The following is a 14,824-nucleotide window of genomic DNA, read 5'->3' on the forward strand; positions in this document are numbered from 1 at the left end:
AAGCAAAAATCATTAAACTCAATCTCTCCACAGTTTGGTGAGATTTGCAGTTGGTGAGTTTTGTTAGCTTGATATTCTGAGCTGCGATATCACAGCTTGCAAAATCAACCGCAGTTGTTTGTTTGTTGATTTTTGTCTACGAAAATCAAGCGTGATCTTGGGCGTTGGTGAGATTTGATTTTTTGATATTTTCCCAACACTGCGCCAGACATTAAAAACGGAGGCCTATATGCTTGCTGGATACTGTAGGAATGCTCATCCTCAACAGGCTGACGAAATGCACGGAGAGTGAACACGGATTGTCGGAGAGACAGTTTGGATTCCGGAAAGGGAGATCGACGGTGGATGCAATTCGGACAGTGATTGACAGAGCAGAGAAAGCTTCCAAACAGAAGCGGAGAGGAAATCGATACTGCGCCGTGATTACGATTGATGTGAAGAATGCATTCAATAGCGCCAGCTTGGAGGCCATCGCCAAGGCGCTCCATAGAATGAGGGTTCCAGACTACCTCTGCAGGATTCTAAGTAGTTACTTCCAGAACCGGGTCCTGGTCTACGTGACAGACACGGGGCAGAAATCGCTTAGAATCACGGCGGGAGTTCCCCAAGGCTCCATTCTAGGTCCCACGCTGTGGAACGGAATGTACAATGGCGTGCTGACGCTCAAGCTGCCCAAAGGAGTTGAGATCGTTGGCATTGCGGACGATGTCGTCTTGACGGTAACCGGTGAGACGCTGGAAGAAGTGGAAATGTTGGCGGCCGAAGCGATAGATACGATTGGTAACTGGATGCAAGGAGCGAAGCTGCAGATAGCTCACCACAAAACAGAAGTGATGTTGGTCAGTAACTGCAAAGCAGTGCAGCGGGCAGAAATCACCGTTGGAGAGCACACCATTGCTTCGAAACGCATGCTAAAGTATCTCGGAGTGATGATCGACGACCGGCTAAACTTTAATAGCCACATCGAATATGCTTGCCAGAAGGCGGCGAAGGTCATCAACGCAATAACCAGAATCATGCCGAACAATTCTGGTCCAAGCAGCAGCAAGAGGCGTCTTCTGGCTAGTGTGTCCTCATCAATACTAAGGTACGGAGGTCCAGCCATGATTGAAGCGCTGAAAACGAAGCAGAACCAAAGGAAATTGAGCAGTACGTTCCGGCTCAAGGCCATGCGAGTCGTGAGTGCGTACAGAACCATTTCGATGGAGGCAGTATGCGTAATCGCCGGTATGATCCCAATCGGCATCACCTTGGCGGAGGACTACGAGTGCTATATGACGAGAGAAACCAGAGGAGTACGAAAAATGGTGAGAACGGAGTCGATGGCTAAGTGGCAGCAAGAGTGGGATGCAGCAGAGAACGGTAGATGGACACTCAGGCTAATACCAATTCTTTCGACCTGGGTGAACAGGAAGCATGGAGAAGTCAACTTCCACTTGACGCAGTTCCTGTCTGGTCATGGCTGCTTCAGGAAGTACCTGCATCGGTTCGGACACACAACGTCACCCTTCTGTCCGGAGTGTGGGAATGTGGAAGAATCACCAGAGCACGTGGTCTTCGAATGTCCTAGATTGGATGATGTGCGAGAGGATATGCTCGCCCTTAGCACGGAGAATGTCGTCGAAGAAATGTGTCAAGAGGAGGGCACCTTTAACGCCGTCAGCAGAGCAGTAACGCAGATCATGTCAGCGCTGCAGCGAAAATGGCGAGAAGACCAACTAGAAAGTAGTAATGTGCTCACACAAGTGCGAACTGAAAGCCGAAGCCGGGAGAACTCTCCGTCAGAGTAGGCTGTATCCACCACCGGGGATAACCGAGTAGAACGTGACGCTGGGAGCTAAATGGCTCACAAATTGGAGAGACGATCAGCGAAGTGGAAGCGCCAATTAGCTGAGGTAAAGTGAGGTGCGTAATGCACGGCCCCCTCCGAAGTAATACGACAAGTGGTTCCGGGGGAAAAGGGCAAGGCGTCCAAGGAGGTTTTAGTGCGGTAAGAATCCCACACACCGTGTCACCACGACTGTGCGCCCAGTCGTCAAGCGGTGGCACAATGGCCTTTATAAAGGTTTTCGCCTTGCCAAAAAAAAAAAAAAAGTCACACACACATCTAGATAAAACATTTCTATGGTTTTGACAGATGGGATAGCTGCACATTTGAATCGGCCGTTATGGATTCCCGATCAGGAGTTAAATTTAAGTTTCATGTCGGTTATTCGGTGGGATTACTGCAACGGACTACTCTTTCTATCATTCAGCACTGTGATGCAAGTGTGAAAGAGTAAGTTGTTTTGTTCTGTTCTTAGTGATGGTTTAAAATGATATAAAAGTAGTTTGAAGAGAATTCTGAACAGTTTTAGAAGCCAATTTATCAATGTTCCATATCCCGCCCGTTTCATTAATTTTTAAGTCATTTTGCTTTATTGATGCCGAAAATCGAAATTTCAAGTACTGATTTTGGGGGATATCTGATTTTCAAAATACTCAAACTTTGACTACTTTGCGCCACCCTCAAATCATGGCCGATTGAACCCAAATTGGCGTTATTGGAAATTCAAAATTACCATTTTCGTTGACACCCAGCAGGTAGTTCTCGACATAAAAGCGCTTGTGATGTCCGAAAATCGTGTGCTATGCTAAACCATCGAGTGAACCCTATTATTAATAATAAAATATGATTGATTTAATATAAAACCTCAACCACAAAGTTTAGGATATCTTTAGCAGTGTACATTATACACTAATAATCTGCCATTCGTGAGCTTCAAATCAAATGTTTACGATGGGAAATTTTCCTTTCTCAATGTTAAAACCCATCACCAACCAGGTGAACGGCAGGTACGGATTTTTCCGTTGATTCAATGATCCTCTCATAGGCGCATAGCAAGATAAAAGTGAAGGTTTCAGCTATTTATTTATCTACAGCATTTAGCTTATTTCATGTAGCAGTAAATAATAGCTTTGTAACAACAAGATGTCGGGTCCTAGCGTGGAGAATATGAAAAACAAAACCAGCCACATTTATAATAATTTGTGCTTGTTATTGGTCATTCACGCATTGTAGAAGACGCTTCAGCTGAAAAAGGCGTTAGTTGCAATTTTTTTCATATTTATATCAATGTTGATTTTTTATTGGTTCTTTCCCCAAGAGGTGCACGAATAAAACTGTTTCACGCAATTAGCGTGATAATAAATATTATATAAATATACACTGTTAACACAGGTGGCATGCTGATTCTTGCTACATGAAATAAAACTTTGCTTTGAAATTCCAAGCTTGTTAAAATTTCCCGATCGCACACTCCAGATATGTTTGAGGTTTTTCAGAATCGTACTGAATGTCCCTTTACTTATCACATTTTTAAAGATGCAATAGTGTGAACATTTTCACACATATCTGTGAACACAGTGCCGATAAGGTGCCAACTCAATTATGCGATCTCAATGGATACCAACGTTACGATCATTCACTGCACGGTTACCAACGCACATAATTCGATCGTTACGAGTGAACGCTTCTCACATTGCCTTCTTTTTTTTTTCTTTACCCTACGCACATGCTTATCCCTTTCAATGACCTTGACGTGGACGATTTATTATCTTTCTACGTTGATGAAGAAAAATGCAATAAAAACGCTTAGTTCCTCAATTAACAACAATATACTGCTGCACTCACCACAGAAACCATCATCGCATCACATTTTGGTTCGACTTGGCTTGGTCAGCCAATGTGCTGCCGCTGCTCGAAGATTTGTTTGTAAGTATAGGTTTGTGCGGTCTCATGATCCTGGAAGTGAAATTTCTCCTCCACTGAGGTAAGCTACCTAGCTACTTGCGAGACGGAGCATCATCAGCGCTTATCGTGGCTGGTAGTGGATGCGTGTTGGTAGTTGATTATTAGGCGAGCTCATATTTATTGCGCTTTTCGCTGTACTCTGTGGTGAATTGCGAATTTTCGCTTTCAACAACGGACGATGAGGGAAAATGGACATTTCCCCAATAGGCGGGAAAGAGTTTTCCGATTCGTTATTGACTCGTTCGGTGCTTCGAGGAGCAGCTTCATTAAATTTGATCGGTGGAAGAGTCGGCCAATTTAACTTTGATGGAGTTGAAGGAACACCTCACGCAATTCGTAACGAGCTGTTGAACGTTACTAGGAGCAACTTAATATCCTTTACGATGGCCGCGAAAATCACCGGCAATTGAGTGGTTTTTCTTTGACGATGCAACATTTATGCTGGAATCAATTGACAGTAGCAATCTCCGAAGGGGGTGCCGATGGTACCGATGGTCGATTAGTGATGAGTTATATAGCATGAATTCATAGTAGTTTGCTGCAGAGCATGACTAATGATTCGATATGCAAGAGTAAGAATCATACGAAACGGCTCGGTTACTAGCGCTTCCTGATTTGAATTGCATTATGAGTCAGGGGAATAAGTAAAAATGCTACATATTGGCGAAGTTGTACCTTATGTGTGGGCTTCTTTATGATCACCATTTAACAATCTAAACGAAATATCAAAGCTTTAAGGAGATACTCTAAAGAAGCCTTAGTATGATGGTACTTCAAAAATGAAATGAAATGAAATTGCTACTAGGGGAAATGGCTCTAATGTTGGCCTATGGATCTAACATTGGGCGCATCGCTAAAAATCTGCTATTTATCAATTTTATCTTGATGAACGCGTCATTGGGACGGTACTATTTGATACTTTTGGTCGATTGCTGAATTTATGTATGGGCCTAAATTAGGGGCATTTAGGCCGACATTACATACATTTCCCCTATATATTTTTTTTTATTTAATTTGTTTTTCTTCATCGTACTTAACGTGTCTAAATGAAGCCTGATGGGGAAAAGCCTAGAAAAGGCGTAAAAACCCCATATCTTTTCGAAAAACATGAATCACAATAATACAATACAATTACAACGAACATTAATCAAGTCTATAGCATAAAAAAAGTTATCCTCCTATGGCATAGAGTTGTCCGTGAATCAAGTAGAAGTCCTCGTCATGCAGTTGAACCGGAAACAAAAAATAAACAGCACAATCCTTCACGTAAACATTAAATGGACAGCTACTCACCTTCTCAGGAGTCTGCGTTGAATACGGTGACGAAAGGTTTCCGCTGCACAGTTAAAGTCGAAAAACTCGTAAAACTCGTTGAAACGCCCAGACATGAACCGTATTGGGTCATGCAAACTGTAGTTCACAGCACAAGGTCCAAGATGCAGGAAGCTCCTCGACCGAAGAACTCGTTCGGGTGCGTAGATTTCGAATTCAGCCAAGATTCCTGGAGAGTCGATATCACCAATAAGTACTTTCGCTGCGAACACGGCCTGACTAATCGTCCGCCTATGTTCTAGTTTTTCAAGACCCAGGAGTTGACCACGATCTTCGTACGGCGGAAGGTTCACAGGGTCATTCCAAGGAAGGTGACGAAAGGCATACCGAACAAATTTCCTTTGAACAGATTCAATCCTCGCTATCCAAACTGTTTGATACGGGCACCATACTACCGAGCTGAATTCCAAGATCGATCGCACTAGAGAGCAGTATAGAGCTATTAGACAGGCAGGATCGCGAAACTCGTCAGCGATCTTGAAAATGAACCCGAGTTGCCTGTTAGCTTTCGCAACGATGCCCGAGTAATGAAGCTTGACTGTTAAGGCGCAGTCCAGCGTGATTCCTAGGTCACGAACATTGTCCACACGTTGCAGAAGTTGGTGATTTATCGTATAGTTGAATGCCACTGGTTTCAGCTTGCGATGAAATGAGATAATATTACATTTTTGTACATTCAACGTGAGATAGTTTCTTGAGCACCACTCTTCGAAAGTATCGATTAGGTGCTGATACCGCAAGCAATCGGCGAAGCTACGAACAATCACTACAATTCACATCATCCGCGTAGAACGATCGGCAACCAGTTGGGAGGATCAGTCCGGCCTCATTCACAAAAATCGAGAATAGCAATGGTCCCAAGTTGCTACCTTGAGGAACACCGGAGCTGTTTGTAAAATAGTCCGATTGCTCTGATCCGATTCTAACACAAAGTTCCCGATTGGTCAGATAGGACTTGAACCAACGAGTTAAACCCGAGGATACACCGAGTTTTTCAAGTTTAGCTAGCAGTATGGAGTGGTCAACCCGGTCGAATGCAGCCTTAAGATCTGTATATACAACGTGCACCTGCGAAGCGCAGAATTTTCTAATGCTGCTGGCCCTGACGGGATCCCCTCAAGCATCCTGAAGCGATGCTGTTCAGAGCTTACAACAACGCTTTCGAAGCTGTTCAATATTTCATTACAGCAGGGGGAGTTCCCTACGCGTTGGAAATCGTCATTCCTGTTCCCGATCTTCAAGAAAGGAGAGAAGTCGAAAATTACCGAGGAATCACATCACTCAGTGCCTGCTCTAAAGTTTTCGAAATCATCATCAACGACGCATTATTCTCTAGCTGCAGAAATTACATTTCTCCTGACCAACACGGTTTTTATCCCAAGAGAGCAGCTGGAACAGCTTCCATACTCCAAAGACATAAAGAAATGAACGGAGCTAGATTTGTTGAAACTGATCTCTTGGGATAAACACCGTGTTGGTCAGGAGAAATGTAAGTTCTGCAGCTAGAGAATAATGCGTCGTTGATGATGATTTCGAAAACTTTAGAGCAGGCACTGAGTGATGTGATCCCTCGGTAATTTTCGACGTTTCTCTTGTCTCCTTTCTTGTAGATCGGGAACATGAATGACGATTTCCAACGCGTAGGGAACTCCCCTTGCTGTAATGAAATATTGAACAGCTTCGAAACCGGTGTTGTAAGCTCTGAACAGCATCGCTTCAGAATGCTTGAGGGGATCCCGTCAGGGCCAGCAGCTTTAGAAAATTTCAGCTTCTTGATGGCGGATTCGACGAGGTCTACTGTAACCGAGGTAATCGAAAAATTGAAAGCATCACCGGGAGTGTCCCTCACCGCTTCAGCAACTTGGGACAACGAAGCCGTAGTGTCATTGAAAATGCTTTTGAAATGTTCTGCCAGAAGATTACATTTCTCAAGGGAATTGCTGGCGATTCTATCACCCAGGTGAATTTCGACTGGTAGTTCCTCCTCGTTTCGTTTGGTATTCACAAATGACCAGAACTGCTTTGGATTAAGCCGTAAATTAGCCTGCACACGCTTTGTGTAGCTCTTGTAAAGAATGCGGTTATATGTGCGATATTCGTTGCTCGCTGTTGAAAATAATCGTTAGGTGAATGGGTTACGAGTACGACAGCATTTACGGAGGGCCTTCGATCTCAGACGCTTCAAATTCCGTAGTCGAGCATTGGACCATGCGAGTTTGGGAGACGGTCTCCTCAATGGGACAGAATCAGTTATTGCCCGGCCAACGACCTCAGCGAAGTAGTTGACGGCTTCATCAATAGATGAACACGTGTCAAGGAACTGCTAATCTGCCTGGGCTGACTGAGTGACTGAGCGCGACGAAATCTGCTCTACGAAAGTCGAGCTCATGTACATCAACAGGGGGGTTATCGTAGTTAACAGGAACAGATAGGTTGATGGAAACTTCCAACGCAGGATGATTGGTGTCGATGCCAATCAAAGGCTCTGGGGCTTCTAGGATAGAACATTCCAGTCCTGCAGCTTCGTTCGCCAGAACCAGATCAAGCAGCCGAGAGTTGCTATTCAGTATCGAGTTGATTTGCGTTAAGCCATGCAGGTTGAAACCATCAAGGAGAGCACAGCAGGATGCGGGCATGTTCGAGCGAAGAACATCAATGCTAGGAAGATCGTTTGCATGAACGTTCCATGAGAGCCCAGACTGATTGTAGTCACCAAATACCAGAGCTAGGTCGTTTTGTTCTAGTCGAGAGAACACGGTACCAATCAAACTGATGTGGTTTACAATGCTGCTCGAATCAGATTTCCGGTCTGGCGCCTATACTTATTGATCTACGAGGCGTCGTTATTTTGACCCACAGCTGCTCTAGAGAAGTGCAAACTGGAGCATGATCGATGCAGGAGCTTAGGCGTTTGGATACCGCAATTAAGACGCCTCCCCCACGCGATTTGGTACTATTCTGGTGGTTGCGGTCGTTTCGAAATACCGTGAATAGACTACCAAATATGTTTATATATGTTTATTGTAGAGCAGCAAGCAAGGAGTAGCAATTTCATTTATGAATGTTTTGTGGGAGTTGACATTTGTGCAACCACCACCCACCCCACCTTCATGATAAACAAAAAAGACTGACTGTGACCAATAGCCAGCCTCACAAACTATTTCACCTAGATAAAAAAATCCCAATCTAGGTATAGGTTTTTATTCGCTCTGACTCGACAGTTTTATTACGACATCGTAGAAAGAAATTGAATGTGAGAAATCGGCTCTGCAAAACTAAATTTTTCGAACGCTGACGAAAGCTTTCTCTGAGATGGCTTATACAATCAATATGGTTGATGTCCAATTTGTTTTTAAGTAGGAGGAAGGCAAACTGTTCAGTTTGGTCGTTATTGTTGAAGAAGAAATAGAACGCACTTGAACTGTGTCTGTAGTATATAAACCAAGAATTTTTTAAATTTCCGTCTATTCCACTATTCTGCGCAAGTATTTTCATTTGATTCCTGAGATTTTTTTTCCCATAAGCTGGAAAAAAAATTATCATGTTTATCAAGCGAGAACTGGAGTTGTTGAATGTTGATACAATAGTCTAGACAATAGTACGCTTTTGTCCTCAGTGTACATTAGACTGATGCAAAATTTGAAATTTTCGCTCCACAGTGCTGAAACGGTTCCAAATTGTGTCCTGATTATCCTCCTAAATTATGAACTCCTTTAGTAAGAACCTGACTTCGCAAAAACCATTTGAAGTTTATATGGAAATTACTATGGGAAAACCAAACTTTTTGTTCATTGTCTTCTAGCCTTTTTCCATATTGTACTGTTAACATGTTCTATTGTTATTTTTATGGGAATTTTTATCAGCTACAACTTTGCAGAAAATCTGCCGTTGTTCCACCAGCAACATTGGAGAGGCAGACACAATCGAATGCACCGCACCAGTTGGGGTGAACAACTCGTTCAAATTCACTTCAGCCGTAAGCTGGGCATTCCACTCTCTGCCACAAAGCATATCGATGTCATCAGACACGACGTACAAATCTAGTTTGCGAGTAGTCGTTCCGATGCTGACGTTCACTGGAAGACGACCCAAACATTGAATGCGATGCCCAGTGTAACTGGAGAATTGCCGATTACGATGACGTTTTTAGTGACACTCCTGGTAAGCTAATAGGTCCGCTCGCATCCGTGCACCTGAAGCCGGGAGCAGTTCCAGTTTTCGCCAAAACTCGAGACGTACTACTGGCATTGAAGAGCCAGTATGCCCAAGAAATCGACAAGAAGCTTGCAGCAGGTGTGTACGAGAGAGTCGACTACTCCGAATGGGCGTCCCCCACCCACATCGTTGTGAAGAAGAATGGAAAACTATGCATTACCGGTAATTACAAGCCAACGGTAAAGACCCGGATGATTATCGACGAACACCCGATTCCCAAGATTGAGTCCATCTTCCACCAAATGAAAGGAGCCAATCTATTCTGACACCTGGACGTGACGGATGCTTACACCCACCTCCCAATCAACGCGGAGTTTCGACATGTTCTCACGTTTAACACACCAACACATGGGTTTCTTTCGTCCGACAAGAGCGGTCTACGGAGCAGCAAACATCCCTGCGATCTGGCAGTGTCGAATGGAAACAGTGCTTCAAGGTTTGTCCAATGTCATTAATTTTTATGACGACGCTATAGTCTTTGCAGATTATTTCGAAAACCTGCTGGTAGTCCGCACAGCAGTATTCAACAGAATGAAGGAAGCACCACGGTTTACGTCTAAATCGCTCGAAATGTGACTTCGCCACCCCGGTACTCGAATGCCTGGGTCATAAAATCGATGCAAACGGGTTGAACAAATCTGACCAACACATCGAAGCCATACGTAATGCACCTCGTCCGTCGAATACGGATGAGCTACAGCTGTTTTTGGGAAAAGCCACTTACTACAACGCTTTCATTCCCAATCTCTCCACACGATCTCGCTGTCTGCGTGACATGTTGCAAGGGGAACCCTTTTATGTGGAAACCTGAGCGGGTCACAGCTTACGAAGACATCAAATCAGCCCTCATCTCTCCACAGGTGCAGTACGATCCAGAACTTCCTTTGATTTTGGCCACGGACGCAAGCAAAAACGGCTTGGGAGCTGTTCTCTCACACCGACTGGGAAATGGATTAGGACGGCCGATAGCATATGCCAGCTGTTCCATGTCTCCCACCGAACAGCGCTACCCACAGATTGACAAAGAGGCTCTCACGGTCGCCGATTCAAGCTGGTCACCGATAATAAGCCGTTGAGTCAAATTCTGCACCCGACGAAATCGCTTCCAATTATGTGTATCAGCAGAATGTAAAATCGATGTTGTGTTCATATCAACGAAAGAAAACGTCAATGCAGACTACTGCCATAGAGGTAACTCTAAGACTAGTGTAGGTCCCGAAGAAACGAGCTCTACTTTTTGGCTCAGCTCTGGTACTATCTTCGGTCCCAAGCTAATCGATTCACCCCTCGAAACATAAGAAATTCCACTAACCCCTCATTTTATCTGTCAAACTTTCATAACGAATCAAAACAAACATTGTGTAGTACTAGAATTTCGACTAGAATGGGGTATTTTAATCGAACTGCTTGGGACCAATAGGCTAGCCAAGTAGTGAGCCAATTTCAAATCGATAGTTTCGTATTGATTGTTGCTACTGCTCTCGAATCACACGAACACCAGCGAGCAGCGAAGTAAACAAACTGTCTTTTCGTGAGGGAAGAGATGTTGGTGAAGACGAGTTTGATCCGTTTACCCTTCATCAAATCGCACAACCACCGATTCGCGCAGAGCACATCGCTCGTGAAACGCGCAAGGATCCTAGTCTTGGTAAGATCGTTCAGCTGTTGGAAGCCGGCACCGATCTGTCACGATCTGGCTACAAAGCACCGGAGGCAAAATACTCGCTTGCTGCAAACTGTTTACTATTTCCAGAACAACATGTGAAAAGGGCATACAAGCTTTTTGTAAACAAACCTTATTATGCCTTTTTCTCGCCACCCATATGACACCAACGCAAACCTTTAACATCACCGGGTAGGGGACACTTTCCCCTTCCCGATGATATTGCTGGTTTGCGTGGGCGACCCTCGGTTGGTGAGAAAAGGGCCTACAAAGGTTTGTTTACAAAAAGCTTGTATGCCCTTTTCACATGTTGTTCTGGATTTGAGCATCGAGTGGTTGTACCGTCCGTTCTCCGTACGTCAGTATTAGAGGATCTCCACGTAGCACACATTGGTATTGTGAAAATGAAAGGACTCGCTCGTTTGTTTGTTTTCTGGCCGGGCATCTATGCGGACATCGAAAGAACAGTGAAATCATGCTCTGAGTGTGCTCGCCAAGCGCACGATCCACCAAAGTTCAGTGAACATCACTGGCAGTACCCCAAAGGCCCATGGGAGAGGATACACGTTGATTACGCAGGTCCGGTGGCAGGTTCGATGCTGCTAATTGTAGTCGACGCGTACAGCAAATGGTTGGAGGTCAAGGTCACCGCCTCTACAACGACAGCAGCAACGATTGGGATTATGGACGAGCTGTTTTCCCGCTATGGAGCACCAGTCACTGTTGTATCAGGCAACGGTCCGCAATTCACGGCTGCGGAGTTCAAAGTGTTTTTGCAGAAAAGTGGAGTCAAGTATCATAAGCTATCGGCACCCTACCATCCTGCAACGAACGGCCAAACCGAACGGTACGTTCAGACGACGAAGGATGCACTGAAGGCAATGGGAACCACAGTGTCGACGTTGCATTCAAACCTGAATGATTTCTTGCAGCAGTATCGCTTAGCTCCACATGCAACCACCGGAGAATCGCCGTCCAAATTGTTCCTTGGATGGAACCCCAGAACACGTTTAGATCTCCTCAAGCCTGAAAACGTTCACCTGCGAGTCACGACAAAGCAACAAGCCAATTTTGACCGATCTTTTCGTGGATTCCTGGTGTAATTGCAGCTTGGAGATCTCCACTACGAAATCGGCTACGTTGGAAAACGGTTCAAGCGTCACGTCGATCAAATTCGTTCGAGCTTCGGTACGAACGATCACCGAACGCTCGAAGCATCCGAAGCGGACGAGTCAAGTCAGCCGGATGTACCACGACGTGTAACTGTGTAGTTCTACGACAACGGTGTGACAGTTCCTAGAGTACCATCAACTCCCGTGAACCCTAGAGGGTTTCCTGCTGAACCAGCTTCTCCAGAGTTCCATACGCCATCTGGTAGCCCGGTTCTTCAGAATACGAATTCCTCTCCATTCTTCGTGCGTCGTTCAACAAGAGAACGCCGCCCTCCCCGCAAGTACTCTCCGTAAACGATTCATTCCGAAATGAGGGAAGAAATGTTGTGTATGTAAAATTACTTTCTGGCATCACTGCCGTTCAGTTATCAAATGTAAAACAAAAAGATATTATCGTTTTTTCGTCGGTAATCGTTTTATTCGCTTTAGACGGTTCGACTATGATAACCGGATAATATAAGTTTTAAAAATTATTCGTGGCAGTGATGGAAAAGTTCGCGAAAAATCACTATGACTCATGAACTTTTCCCTTGATGAACTTCGTGAAATATCACGAACTTTTCCAACACTGATTCGTGGTTGTCTTCTCTATTTCCGATATCCCAAAATACGCTACAGTATCTTTATTCCTACTAGGAGGAAATTAACAAACTTTTCATAGCTTATATTTGAAGTGTATTGTTTACATCCTGTAAATTGCGTTATTGTCTGTTTCGATGCGGCTAATATTGAAGTGAGTCAAGTGAAGACGCGTGAAAAAATTTTGTACGCTCACACGGAAAATTTAGAGCTGTCCCATCGTGCTTTAGGAAAAATACTGCATATCAATATTTCAACCTATCAAGATTTATAAATAGGTTCAAGAACCGGTTGACATTATATCACAAGCACGGAGCAGGAAGGAAACCGGTAGCTGGATTACATGCATTCAAGGTTCGAAACTTCCCAAACTGCGATGAACGCCAGCATACTATTGCCAAAACCCACACGGAAATGTTGACCAGATAGAGTTTCAGTGTGATTGATGATGAAACATACGTCAAAGTTGACTTCCAGCAAATACCAGGACAGGAGTTTTAAACCAGAAAATTTAAGTATCAAGTGGATGATCGTTTCAAGAAAAAGAAAATGTCGAAATTTGCATCAAAATACCTTATTTGGCAGGCTATCTGCAACTGTAGAAAAATAAGTAAAATGTTCGTCACAAAGGGCACCATCAATGGTGAAATTTACACCTGCTGCCATTTTTGAGGCAGCACAGTGAAAAACCATTGTTTTGGCCGGACTCCAATTTTGACCTTCATGTCACTATTCTAATAGCGTGCTGGAATGGTATGAGGCTAAGTCGGTGAATTTCGTCCCAAAGGACATGAATCCACCGAACCGTCCAGAACTACGCCCAACCGAAAGCTATTGGCCCATGATGAAGTGGGAACTCAGTAAGACCAACCGGTTGGAAACTAACGATTTAAAATTGGCTCACTACTTGACTAGCCTATTGGTCCCAAGCAAATCGATTAACGTAACCCATTCTATTCGAAAGTCTAGTATTACACTATTGTCGTTTTCGTTTTGCGGTGTAGCACCGGTGTAGTGTAAGCAGGAATAAGTGCGAGCCTTTGACAGCTCAACAACATTTGTTTGTAAACAAAGGTGCATCCTATATCTACACCTTAAATTATTTCGGTGTACGGCAGTGTAGCACCGGTGTAGCTACACCGCAAAAACGAAAACGACGTATGTTTGTTTTGATTCGCTATGAATGTTTGACAGATAAATTGAGGGGTTCGTGGATTTTCCAATGTTTCGAGGGGTGCATCGATTAGCTTGAGACCGAAGAGAGTACCAGAGCTGAGCCAAAAAGTTGAGCACGTTTCTTCGGGACCTTCTGGTCTTAGAGTTACCTCTATGGTAAGACCAAGGAGAAAGTAAAGTATGCAATGAAGTAATGAAATTGGGTTGTTAGCAAAATGCTTGAATAAAACAGCAAAAAACGGTTATATTCCATTTAATTCCACTTAAATAATTTTGGTATCCATGACAGATACATATTTCGACAACAATGTGCAGTCTTCATCAGTGCCATTCCCACTTATGTCGTTTTCGTTTTTGCGGTATAGCTACACCGGTGCTACACTGCCGTACACCGAAATATTTAAGGGTGTAGATATAGGATGCACCTTTGTTTACAAACAAATGATGTAGAGCTGTCAAAGACTCGTGCTTATTCCTGCTTACACTACACCAGTGCTACACCGCAAAAACGAAAACGACATAAGTGTTTCGATGCGGCACATGCATTGCCGTTCATCCGCAAGCATAGGGGCAAAGTCATCTTTTGGCCCGAATTGGCCAGCTGCCACTACTACAAGGTGGTTCTGGAGTGGTATACTGCCAACAAGATCGATTTTGTCATCAATGAATCCTTCGAAAATTCAACCAATCGAAAAATAGTGGTAAATTTTAAAGCGGCGACTTTGACGAAGCGGCGGGGCAGTCAAGGACATCCAGCAAATGCGGGCAAAATGGAATAAATGCGCGGATTCCGTGTCCGTTTTCACTGTGGGGGCACTGATGGGCTCCATCAAGAGGAAGCTTCGAGGTTTCGTTCGAACTGGAGAAATGAAACCATTCAATGTTGTAACTTTG

Source organism: Ochlerotatus camptorhynchus, unplaced genomic scaffold, assembly GCF_037179485.1.
Source record: "Ochlerotatus camptorhynchus isolate MF236.1 unplaced genomic scaffold, CSIRO-AGI_Acam_v1.1 ptg000007l, whole genome shotgun sequence".
Taxonomy (NCBI): Eukaryota; Metazoa; Arthropoda; class Insecta; order Diptera; family Culicidae; genus Ochlerotatus; species Ochlerotatus camptorhynchus.